Here is a 12914-nt window from a genome sequence, read left to right as displayed (position 1 = left end):
CTCTCAGCACCGTACTGAGCTCAGGTGTTTTTCTAAAGCTGTCAGGTGCAGTTTATTTACATGAAGGAAATCTCTTACTGGATACGATTACAATACAGTAAGTAGAACAGGCTACGTAGTGTGTAGCCTGATGCGTTTAAAAGCAACAGGAGCCAGGTAGGAGTCAAACCTACAACCTCCTAATCCATAGTCAAACACATTAACCATTGCGCCACTGGCTCTGGTGTTACACTGCTGGACTGTAACACAGTAAGCTCAGCACTGCTACTAGCACAATATTACCCCCGGTCCATTTTTTTCCAAAAGTGAGAAACACCTGTTTTCTACATTTTGTCTGTTTTAAAACCATATATCTTTAAACCAAACCAAGAGTTTGTCCTTTGCACTGATATTCTGATTCATTTTGATTTCAAAGAAAAAAAAATTACCACCCTTTCAGTTAAGAACCCGATGTGCGGACCGATTAAGCTGCATGGACTCAATCGTTTAACTCTTCTCCATTTGCAAGGTTAAGGTTAATGAAAAAACATTGCTGACTTTGTTTGCCAGCCACGAGTGCTGATTAGCAAGATTTGTATTTCATCTTTTGCAAGTTGCATCCATTTTAAGAAAAACAAGTCGCTTAAGACAGGAAATTAATACTTGCATTTAATTAAGGCTAGCCGTAGGCGATTGTCCATAATGACCAGTTCTGCTCGAGAAGACAGAAAAAAACAGCCACTGGTGGGATTCGGACCCAGGAGCTCCTATTTACTAAACAGGCATTTTAACCAACTAAGCCACACTACCCCCTGTGCTTCCCCTTTTTATAGCCACTGCCTTGGGACATCCTTGTTGTGAAAGGCACTATATAGAAATACATTGAATTGAATTGAATTGACAGTGTAAAATGTCGTGTGTGTTGTTTGTTAAATAAGACTGTCTTTATTGATTATTATGCCTCAGATGAAGATCAGATCACATTTTAGGAGCCATTCATGTAGAAATCCAGATCATTCCAAAGGGTTCACAAACGTTTTCTCGCAAGTGTGCAACATTCACTCCACAAAGAAAACGGGTCATGAAAGCCGACAGATTTTTCAAAGATTTCAGTACTGATGTCACTCCATGTAACTTTAATAACAGTGCAATGATCGAGGAACAGAGTGGGATCGCGGTGGTTTATCAGACCGGTTGGGGCTAGTGGCACACGTCAGGATGGCTGAGCGGTCCAAGGTGCTGTGTTTAGATAGCAATCTCCCCTGCAGATGTGGGTTCAAATCCCACTCCTGATAATGAGCTAGTTGGTCTTCCTTTCTCTGAGCTTTTTTGAAACAAATCAACACTAATCAAACACACAGGAATGTTTTCGAAAAGCATTGAGGAGTGGACAGGATGCCCCTTTGGAATAGGGCTCAGAAAATGACGGAGAAGGGAAATTACGTAAGATCCCACACTTTGGAATCTGATTGGACAAAAGGTACGTCGTCTCGCCGTCATGGAATCAAACACCGTTCTCTCACGTGACAGGCAGGAATACTCACCACTATACTAACGAGGAGCACTGGCGTGCCGCTCGGAGGTATTTCCTCTTACGGCCACTACTGTTTTCGGGTTTCGGCTTTTATTTGCATTCCTTCCAGAGGAGCGCGTAAAAATGAGTTTCCATCTGCGCCATTCTCACTCCTCCTCTGCTATCGCCACTGCTCGTCCTCGTGCACTAGGAAGACCTATGGAGTCGGTTCTTTCAGCTTTATTAATTGGGTTTTCAAAAGCTAGGAGTAGGGCACAAGACATGCAAACGCATAGAGAGTCATTATCTGCTCCCAGGTGCGAAATGTCATTGGTGGACACAGAATAATATATGCCTAAGGTAGCAGGTCCAAGTGATTTAGTGTTTTAAAAGTAGCAGAAAAAGCAAAACAGGTGCTTTTCCTTTGTTGTGCAGGCACACGACGACACCATAGTCAGCAAGACCTGAAGCTTTGTGGGGAGACCCCAACAGCCTTCTAGCCTGTCGCCCTAACCACTCAGCCACGCCTGCAGAGTACGCCACAGCTGCCGCCACTGCATTCTTGATACAGTCTAACATAGAGTGCTGGGCAGTGGCGGAAACCTTTTTCAAAGTCGCTTTCTGTTTAACAACAACAACAAAAAAAACTTTGACAAACGTGCCTCGCAGGACTTAATGCTGGCTTCAAGTTGGAATGATAAAGTCTCCCCGTCCGGTCAGGAAAAGGGAACTTTGTTAGACAAAATGAAGGACGTAATAATAACAGAGAATTGTGTGCAAGGAATTTAGAAGCTGCGCAGTACTGCAGTTGGAATAGCCTTTTATTAGTGTTAGATGCTGGAATTGCCTTTTTTTTACGCTCTTATGAATGCGATGTCAACGAAAACAGAACAAACGAAAACAGAACAAAGCACAAAAAACCCTCAAGTCCTACAGTTGAATAGAATGCCGTTACATGTCCAAGCAGTATTTGACTTCATCCTACCATTGCAACACGGGGCATATATGGAAACGAACACACGCAACGAATAGTCTCTAATCAGTCCCTACAGTTGTAAGGCGCCTTGAAGCGTGCACCCCCATCATTAATCTTTGCGCATCTGTGCAAGGTAAACTCTTGAGTAGTCTTTGAAACGGCTCAAAGGAAACACGTGATTGATTCCATGTGCATCTGGGGTTAATTTCTTATTTACATTTAATTCAAGGGAAAGGCTTGGGTCAGTTTCAGACGGTTTCAAACAGCGAGATTCAAGCGCCCCACCTTCAGAGCTGTCTGTACAGCGAGAACGCCAACGGCTCCTCTGTTCCGGGGTGCGGTTGTGACCCCACAACCTGAAGTGTTGGTGACAGACAAATGGAGACTAACAGGTGATGTCCTAGGACATGACTACATCGCAACGCTCTATGGGGGATGGGGTCCTCCGCTTGGAAAAGAGTGCGAGGCCCCTTTAGAAAAAGGCTTTGTTAACAGGCATTCCACCTCAGCCTAAACACCTATACTTCGCAAAGCGCATGCTATTAGACAGGCACCTCTGCAAGACCTTAAGAGTCTCTTAAACTAGTGATGGTAAGGTGTCCCCAATGGACGATGTTCGGCTTTCAAATCATCTCTCTGTGGAAGCGCTCAGATGCACCTGTTTAAGGCTTAGAAGCAGCTGACTGTTTCACTACCTAGCTGATCACTGTCAGTCAGGGAGCTCAGAGGTGAAAAGCCTGTCTGAGAGACAATTCACCATCGATCAGTTCAATATGCTCCGTAGCAGCTCGGCGCATCTGAGATCATCTTGGTTACCCTGTAGCTCAGATGAGTGAGAGCGTGTGTGTGTGTGTACCACCGTGATTGGATGCCGGTCCTTCTGCTGCCTAGCTTCCCTAATTTCGCAGATCGATGTAAAATAGCAAAAAAAATAAACTGTCTTTTCATCAGCGTGATCAACCCCAGCCAGTGTGCTTCAGTGGCCTAATGGATAAGGCACTGGCCTTCTAAGCCAGGGATTGTGGTTTTGAGTTCTCTCTAGGGTGCTCCTGTCCCATTATGAGTGTACAAATGTCCTTGCCATTTGCAAAGCTACAACCCCACCTTCCTCAGTGAGCGTCCCTGCTTTTCTCTCACATACACTTGTGAGAAAAACTTTTGTAAACAGCTCTTCGGAATGATGTGGATTTCTGCACGAATGGCTCCTAACATGTGATCTAATCTTTATCTAAGTCATAATAATTAATAAAGATAGTCTGATTTAACAAACAACACACGCCCAACATTTGACATTGCTGTTTCTTTATTGAACAAATGGTTTAAACAATCAAGGTCATTGATGGAAAAAGTATGTGAACCCTTATATTAAGGAGCTAGTGGAACCTCCTTTATTGACAAAAACCTCAACCCCCACTTTCTGTAGCGACCGATCAGACCTGAGCAGCGGTTAGGAGGTATTTTGGCCTATTCTTCTATGCAAAACTGTTTCAGTTCATGGATATTTTTGGGATGTCTTGCGCTGAACGGCCTGCTTCAGATCACGCCACAGCACTTCAATGGGATTGGGGTCAGGACTCTTACTTGGCCATCCCAAAATACAGAATTTCTTCTGTTTCAGCCACTCTGTTGTTGATGTACTCCTTTGTTTTTGTCATGTTGCATGACCCGGCATCTTTCGGGTTTTAGATCACAGGCAGACACCCTGACATTCTGCTGTAGAATTTCCTGATACCACTTGGAATTCATCGGTCCCTCGATGATTGCAAGCCGTACAGCCTCTGCCATGCTTCCCAGTTGGGATGAGGTTTTGGAGTTGGTATGCAGTGTTTTGTTATCTCCAAACATAACGCTGTGCACATTTACCAACAAGTTCAACTTTTGTCACATCTGTCCACAGAACATTGTTCCAGGAGTTGCTGTGGAACATCCATGTGGTCTTTAGCAAACTTGAGAGGGGCAGTGGTGGTTTTTTTTGGGGGGGAGAGCACTGGTTTTCTCCGTGGTGACCTCCCATGATCACCACTCCTGTTCAGATTTCTTCTTATGGTGGACTCATGAACACAGACGTAAGACAAAGTCAACCACCTGTTCGCTAGATCCCATCCCCACTCAGCTAGTCAAAGATTCCCTCGAAGGACTGGCAGGGCCTATATTTAGTATGATGAATGCATCCCTTGCGTCAGGCGTTGTACCTCATCAATTTAAGGTAGCGGTTGTTAGACCGCTCCTTAAGAAGTCAAATTTGGATCCCCAAGTTCTTAACAACTACAGGCCTGTCTCAAAGGTCCCATTTCAATCTAAAAGTCTTGAGAGAATAGTTGTGGCCCAACTTCAATCGTATCTGGATTCAAATAATATACTTGAGAAATTTCAGTCTGGTTTCAGCCCAGGCCACAACACTGAAACTGCATTAACAAGAGTCGTAAATGATATTCTCTTAGCTACTGATGCGGGGAATGCAACAGTGCTTGTGCTTCTAGATCTTAGTGCTGCCTTTAACACGGTTGACCTCTCTGTTTTGTCACACAGGCTTGAGTTTGAGGTTGGCTTATCTGGAACCGTCCTTAAGTGGTTTACTTCATATTTAACTCATCGTTTTCGTTCTGTTCAACTATCTAATAATTGTACTGCTTCATCAACGTCACCAGTTCAATTTGGTGATCAGTGCCGGGACCAATATTGCTCTCTCTCTCTACATGCTGCTGCTAGGTAGGATAACACGAAAACATAATTTGAACTTTCATTCATATGCTGATGACACTCAAATATACATTTCGTTTACACCAAACGACAACTCTTCTATTATCACTTTAGTTAAATGCATTAATGAAGGAAAGACTTGGATGTGTGAAAACTTTTTGTTACTCAAATCCGATAAAACTGAGGAGCTGTTGATTGGAGGCAACAATACTGATAGGACTACTATAACTTCAGAACTTAACTCAGAGGATTTAAACATTTGCCTCAATGAGTCAGCACGTAACCTAGGTGTCATATTAGACACAAGGCTTTTAACAACTTCCATTCTTAAGTGCCTTGGGACACCCTTGTTGTGAAAGGCGCTATATAGAAATACATTGAATTGAATTGAATTGACAATGTAAAATGTCGTGTGTGTTGTTTGTTAAATAAGACTGTCTTTATTTATTATTATGCCTCAGATGAAGACCAGATCACATTTTAAGAGCCATTCATGTAGAAATCCAGATCATTCCAAAGGGTTCACAAACTTTTTCTCGCAAGTGTGCAACATTCACTCCAAAAAGAAAACGGGTCATGAAAGCCGACAGATTTTTCAAAGATTTCAGTACTGATGTCACTCCATGTAACTTTAATGACAGTGCGATGATCAAGGAACGCAGTGGGATCGCGGTGGCTCATGGGACGGGTTGGGGATGGTGGTACACGTCAGGATGGCCGAGCGGTCTAAGGCGTTGCGTTTAGGTGGCAGTCTCCCCTGCAGGCGTGGGTTCAAATCCCACTCCTGACAAAGAGCTCGATCGGTCTTCTTTTCTTTGAGCTTTTTCGAAACAAATCAACACTAATCAAACACACTGGCAGGTTTTCGAAAAGCATCGAGGAGTGGACAGGATGCCCCTTTGGAATAGGGCTCAGAAAATGACGGAGAAGGGAAATTCCGTAAGATCCCACACATTGGAATCTGATTGGACAAAAGCTACGTCGTCTCCCGCGTGAAAGGCGGGGATACTCACCACTATACTATTTTTAATGGAGAATGACTTTGAAAAAGGTTTCCGCCGGCGCCTCGCGATCCATGTGAGATTATAGCAAGAAGGCAGTAACGGCGGTGCTTGCTGTAGTCGTTGCCGAGTGGTTAAGGCGATGGACTAGAAATCCATTGGGGTCTCCCTGCGCAGGTTTGAATCCTGCCGACTACGGTGTCCTCCTCACGTCGTCGTGTGCCGGCGCAAACAAGGAAAAGTGCCTTTCTGCTTTTCCTGGTGGTTTTAAAACGCGAGATCGCTTGTACCCGCTGCCTTGGAAAGAAATGCTTCAGCGTCCGCAAACGGCATTTTGCAGCTGGAAGAAGATGGCGACGCTTTTTGCGGTCGCGTGTCTTGTGCCCCATTTCCGGCCTTTAACATTGAATCAATAAAGCTGTTAGAACCGACATCATAGGTGCTTTTCTTACAACTTTTGATCTGACTCAGTTTCGGAATGCAATTCCTGAACACTGCGAGAGACAACCTAGGCTGCCAAAAGTCTCCGAAACCAAATTTTGATAGCAGAAAATTCTCACTCGTCCAGAAGTTCCCTTGGGACCCAACATCCAGCACAGAGTGGTAAAAAAGCATCTTTTTTGAAGACTTTTGCAGCGTGCATTAGTGGTTCAGTGGTAGAATTCTCACCTGTCACGCGGGAGGCCCGGGTTCGATTCCCGGCCAATGCAGTGGCTTTTGCAGCGAGCGGCTCCATCACTTGCATCCCCTTTCAAGTCGCAACTGAAAACCCACTGAATCTTAGAAGCTGTGAGCCAGGTCAGTACCCGGATGAGGGTGACCTACAGGGAAAAGCAAAGTTTACAGCTGGAAGCGGTGTTAATGGAGCCAGCGGTGGGGCGCTCACCCTGAGGTCTGTGCGGGTCTCAATGTCCCAGTATAGTGACGGAGACGCTGTGTGGTAAAAAGGCACCGTCTTTTGGATGAGATGTAAAACCGAGGTCATAGCTCTCTGTGGTCATTAAAAGTTATGAAAGCTATGTCTCCCCGTTCGGACAGGAAAATGGCACTTTGTTAGACACAAAAAAACAATCAACAACAGACAAATGTCTACAAGCATTTTAGAAGCCGCACTTGAAATAGCTCTTACATTCGTGTTAGACGCAGGAATCGCCTTTTTATTGACGCTCTTACGAACGCCATGGAAAGCAAAACAAAGCAAAGCAGAGCAGAACAAAACGAACAAAATAAAACCCTCACGTCCTGCACTTGAATATAATTCCGTTACGTGCCGAAGCGGTATTGGACGTCATCCTAGCACTGCAACCCGGGGCGTACGGTATATGGGAACGAGCACACGTCACGAATCGTCTCTAATCACTCCCTGCACTGTAAGGCGCCTTGAAGCGTGCACCTTCAACATTCATCTTTGCGCATCTGTGAAAGGTAAACTCTTGAGCAAACTCTGAACCAGACGCTCAAACTCCAGCTAGGATTAGGGGTAGCATTCCCATGCTACTTGAACACTTTGTTTACGCTCAGTGCTGGATTTTGGGAACTTTAGGACGAGTGGGACTTTTCTCCTATCTGTCAATTCGTTTTGTTTTGGAGACTCTTGGCTGTCTGTGTTGTATAGTGCAGCGTGAAGAAAACGTTTTCGAAAACTGTGCCGGCTCAAAAGTTGTAAGAAATCCTCTCCAGCTCTTTTAAGTCTCTTCAGTTTTGTCATTTAAAGTGAAACTAGATGTATAACTGGAGCCTCACTTATGCAAATGGTGAGGCTCCAGTTCGACATCTAGTTTCACTTTATTTGACAGAAGTACGTCAGACTGCGCCGGACTGGGGGATCACTTCCGGTTATTTTTACCATCTTAAACATTTGAAATCCTCCCCTATGCAATTGTGACACTTCATCTTGGCTCCACCTAGGACACTCTTCAATCTTCCATCACTTCTCTCTTCTCCCGCAACACTCTCGTCTGTCGGCAGTATGTGGCGTCTTTGCATTACCACCAATCTCACCACAGCAAGAAAGCAACGGGTTTTGGCAAGACAGGAGGAGACTGCCTGGCCCGAACCCGCGACCTTGGCGTTATTAGCACCACGCTCTAACCAACTGAGCTAACAAGCCTCGTGCCCGCTGTCCTCTCTGTGCTGCAAAAAAAGGAATTCAGGGAAGTTTCTTTTGTCCTTCTTTGAATAGAAAGCCCTGCGATTCAGTGTACGGGCTTTCTCGTGCTGTTTAATGGTTCTTGTAACCCAAATCCTACACTGGCCTGAAGTGCCCCCCCATTTCACAGCATTTTTCAGCTGATTTCAAATGTACCTAAAGGAGAAGCATTATTGAAGACCATCAATTACCAAGAGCTTTTGTCAAAAAGGCATACTGGGGCATTGGGACCAGCACAGACCTCAGGGTGAGCGCCCCACCGCTGGCTCCATTAACACCGCTTCCAGCTGTAAGCTTTGCTTTTCCCTGTAGGTCACCCTCATCCAGGTACTGATCTGGTCACAGCTTCTAAGCTTCAGTGGGTTTTCAGTTGCAAGTTGAAAGGGGATGCAAGTGATGGAGCCGCTTGCTGCAAAAGCCACTGCATTGGCCGGGAATCGAACCCGTCTTAACATATCTTAAGCAGCTCCAACAATTACAGCTACACATCAAAGGACAGGACTTGAGACAGGACCAACCGGTCAACTAATGCTACATATCAAAGGGCAAGACGAATACACATGAAGCTGAAACAAAACAACTTCCTGAAATCATACTGTATATAAGAGCTGGGAAACCCTTGCAGTTTGTCGGTCCTGCGGGGCAGACCCAACGCGCGTTGATGTCCTTATTGAGCTCAATAAAACAACTGAATCCACAAAGACTGTGTCCTGCTCCTGTGATGAAGGATTTCCCACAACAATTTGGCGTAGTCGGCAAGGATTCTCCAGGTCTCCGGTAATTCCCAGACGGCACACAGGGTGAGTATATTTTATACGTTACCACCCAATTAGGTTACCGTAAGGGAAGGGTTAGGGTTAGGGGGTTAGGGTTAAGGTAGGGGAACAAAGCTCTTTCTCCCAGATTTTCTCTAAGAAGGGACCATCTGGGACAAGGAGTGTTGCACTCTCCTTCCAACGACTGAAACCCTCCCAGTTTATTTTCTGATGTTCAGGCCATGTGGAAAGGTAGTCTGAAGTCTTTTGATCCACTCCGTTTCCTTTTTCTTTCTTTCCATCTCTGTCCAGTTGGGGTTGCTCTCCAGTCCTGTGGCCTCCAGCGCTTCCAGCTCGTGTTGTAGGAAGAGTGCCACCAGGTGAGTCCTCCTTTCCCGCTGGTTCCGGATGTTGTACCTGTGTTGTGCCAGTCGGGTTCGGATGGAGTTACCTGTTTCCCCCACATAGGTCACCCCGCACGTTTTGCACTGGATGCCATAGACAGCGTTATTGGTGTTTTCTGAGAGCGCCCTTTGCAACTGGAGGATTTCTTTGGTTTTGTTGTTTTGGATGGTTGTTTTTTGTTTGAAGTGTTTGGCTTTTGGTATATTTGGTCTGTTTTGTACCGGTTTTAGTTTGCTTTGGACTAAATAATCCTGTAGGTTTTTGTTGTTTCTATATGCAGATATGATTTTGTGTTTCCTCAGTAGGTTTGTGTTTTCTAATATCGTGGTGAATGTAGACTTTAGTGTTTGGTTGGTTATTATGCTGAGTTGGGAGTATGTTGTGATGAGGGGTATTATTTTGCTGTCATCAGGTGTTTTTCTGTTTAGAAATGTTTGTGCCACATTTTTGAGGAAACTTCGTGTGTATCCTCTCTGGCGTAGAGCTTGGAAGAGTATGTGTTTGGCTTCCTCAAAGTCTTGTTGTTGTGTGCAGATTTTGTGGAAGCATAGGAGCTGTGATTTTACCAGTCCTTTGAAAGTATGTTTTGGGTGGAAGCTGTCTTTGTGCAGTAAGCCGTGTGTGTCCGTGTCTTTGAAATATACCTTGATGTCCAGTTTGCCTGTGTTGTTGAAGGAGGAACCCTTGTATGTGGTGGTGTCTAGGAAGTCTATGTGGTTTTCATGCTTGGTGTATTTGAGTTTAATGGACCTGTGGTGTGTGTTGAGGGTGTTAATGAATTCTTGAAAGGCCTGTGGGCCGTGCGTCCAGGTTCCCCAGATGTCGTCAAGGTACCTGAAGTAGTGTGTAGGTTTGTGTGTACATTTTGGGAATACTGTGGCTTCCCAATGGGCCATATAGATGTCAGCATAGGCCGGAGCAAAGCGTTTCCCCATAGCAGTTCCTTTTATTTGTAAGTAGTATTGCTCTTCAAATTCAAAATCATTTTTGTTGAGGCTACTTTCCAATAGCTTCAGAATTTGTGTTTCTGGTCTGTTGCGGTCAGGGTATTTGAGAAAGCACTCCCGGACTGCTTTCAGTCCCTCCGTAGTTTCAATGTTGGTGTATAAACTATCAATGTCAATGGTGAACAGAAAGGGTCCCTGTTGTATTGTAGCATTTTTGACTTTGGCTACAAAGTCATAGGTGTCTTTGATGTAACTTGGTGTTTAGAAATGGGGTTGAGGAAATGGTCTAGATATTCTGCTATTCTGTAGGATTCACTGTTGCAGTCGGACACTATGGGCCTCCCAGGTGGAATTTCGTAGGGGAGTGGCCATGTTTCTGGGGCTTTATGAATTTTGGGGAGGAGGTAGAAAATCCTCGGTCGTGGTGATTCCTCTCCTCTTAGGTAGAATGCCTGTTTTTTTGTTAGGTGTTTTAGTTCAACCAGAGTTTGTAGGATTTGCCCTATTTCTAGTGCTGTTTGTTTGTACAGCGGTTCTTCCAAAGTAGTATAGTGTTCCTGATTATTTAATTGTCTGTGTGCTTCTGCAATTTATTGTTCTCTATCCATGATAACTATTGCACTCCCTTTGTCTGCTGGTTTTATGACTATATGTTTGTTTTCCTTTAAATGTTTTAAGGCTATGGTTTCCTCCTTTGTTATGTTGTGTGAGTCCCTGTATGGTCGGAGTTTTCATAGAATTCTGTTGTCCTCTTGAATGATTTCCTGGATTTCTGGTGGCAGTTGGTTTTCCCCTGGTTCCCAGCTGGATTTAGGCAGGAAGGGAACCCTTTCTGTGTCGGTGTCTTTATCCTCAAAGAAGGCGGTCAGTTTAAGGCGACGGTGGTATTGTCGGATTTTGCTTTTCAGTCTGATTTTCTGACCTCTCTTTGTCCCTACTGTGGGAAAAATGATAAGCCCTTATTGAGGAGGTTGATTTGTTCAGTTGTGGGGTGGAAGTTGTTGCTTAGATTTACAATATTTTTGTTGTTCTTGTCCCCCTCTTGTTCTGTAGCTTTGGGGCTTACCAGTTTAAATGTTGTGACCAGTGGTCTAGCAATTTTTGAGCTGTTGCGGTGGTCCAGTGAATTCCATCTCTTTCTGTCTTGAAAAGGGCTTCTTCCAGTTTGGGGAGGTATGGCATGTTTTGCTGTATGTGATTGTTTATTGTGTCCAGATTTTTCCTGAATTCTGGTTGCAGGTGTCATGGAAATATAACTATCAAGGAAGCCACAAGAGAGAGTTCTCACCTGAGTAAGGTCTTTATTTCAATATTGCAATATTGGGAGCCCTGCTGCCACTTCGCAAAGTGCAATCAGAGACTCAATTTGTTACAAGCAGTACAGGGTTTTTATAAGACGTTGCACTGTAAAAAAGCTCAGCGCTTTGTCCCTTCTAAAACTTCCCCTTTCCCTAAGACAAAACAGATTACATCATAGAGCGAGAGAAGAAGCACTAGATTTGTTATTCAAAGCTAATCAGTTACTTTCGGTTAATTCTAACGTCCCAGACAGCATATATTGTTTTGGAACATTGTCTTCTAAAGTAACCTAAACAGTGTACTTTGTTGACGCACTGTTTTCTAAAAGTCTGCACGTACTGTAGCACAGCAATTACATCCTTGAAATATATTATCTAAAAGCACCAATATATTTTTTGCAAAGCTCTCTACATTTTAAGAATCAATTTACTTATTAGATTTCCACTTCAATTCCCTCCTTTTTATTCTTGAAAATGATTAAAAGTTAGATTCTTCATATGGACTCCCAGGAGGCTCCCATACTTCGGATTCTTGCGTTCTTACCAGAACATACTGATGCGCAAACATATTCATTACCATATTTCAAAGCATTGGAATAATATATTTTGTACAGCAACACAAAAACAGAAAGACAAGTATCACAGCTACTATAATCGGTGTTAGTAACTTAAAGAAAAACATTCCCCCTAGCCCAAACAGTGATTCTAACCAGGAGAGATTTGGGTGAGGCTGTAGAATGAGGCATTAAAGCACATACATAACAAGATGCATTAAATTTCTTTAACTTTACAGTATGATTTATAAATTTGAACCACAAATTACTCATATCCCCCTCATTATCAGTTTCATTCAGCCAGTTTGTATACAAAGAGGCTTCGCGTTTAGATTCTTCCTCTTTCTGGGTGGTGACAGGCTTCCACATAAAAAGGAAAAAGGCTGTGCACATCAGTCCCAAGCATGTGATCCCCATCTGTCCTTGTGGAGACATCACTCCTGCTCTTTGCTCAGTTCGTTTGTGACCTTTTTACAGTGGGAAGCATGAATTCAGGGCACCTGGCACGGCCCCCTCCACCTGAGCGAACACCACCTCTTTTTCCTGTCTTTCACCAGAATCCAGTCTCCTTATTCACACATTAGTTCTTACAGCACAGGTTACTCCCTGTGGGCTGGAGCCCAGCATTTTTCTTAGG

The 12914-nt window shown here is 44.1% G+C and overlaps 2 non-coding genes across 2 annotated transcripts; both read left to right on the top strand.

Annotated features, from left to right (window-relative positions):
• The first annotated feature begins 5875 nt into the window (after positions 1-5875).
• On the top strand, positions 5876-5958 carry trnal-uag (transfer RNA leucine (anticodon UAG)). Its single transcript has one exon. It is a non-coding gene; the product is annotated as a tRNA-Leu (tRNA).
• Positions 5959-6808: 850 nt separating this feature from the next.
• trnad-guc (transfer RNA aspartic acid (anticodon GUC)) lies at positions 6809-6879 on the top strand. The gene has a single exon. It is a non-coding gene; the product is annotated as a tRNA-Asp (tRNA).
• Positions 6880-12914: the final 6035 nt, after the last annotated feature.

Source organism: Atractosteus spatula, assembly GCF_055471065.1.
Source record: "Atractosteus spatula isolate fAtrSpa1 chromosome 26 unlocalized genomic scaffold, fAtrSpa1.hap1 SUPER_26_unloc_1, whole genome shotgun sequence".
Lineage (NCBI taxonomy): Eukaryota > Metazoa > Chordata > Actinopteri > Semionotiformes > Lepisosteidae > Atractosteus > Atractosteus spatula.
Note: the sequence above shows the minus strand (reverse complement) of the source record. Positions and strands in the feature narration are given on the sequence as shown.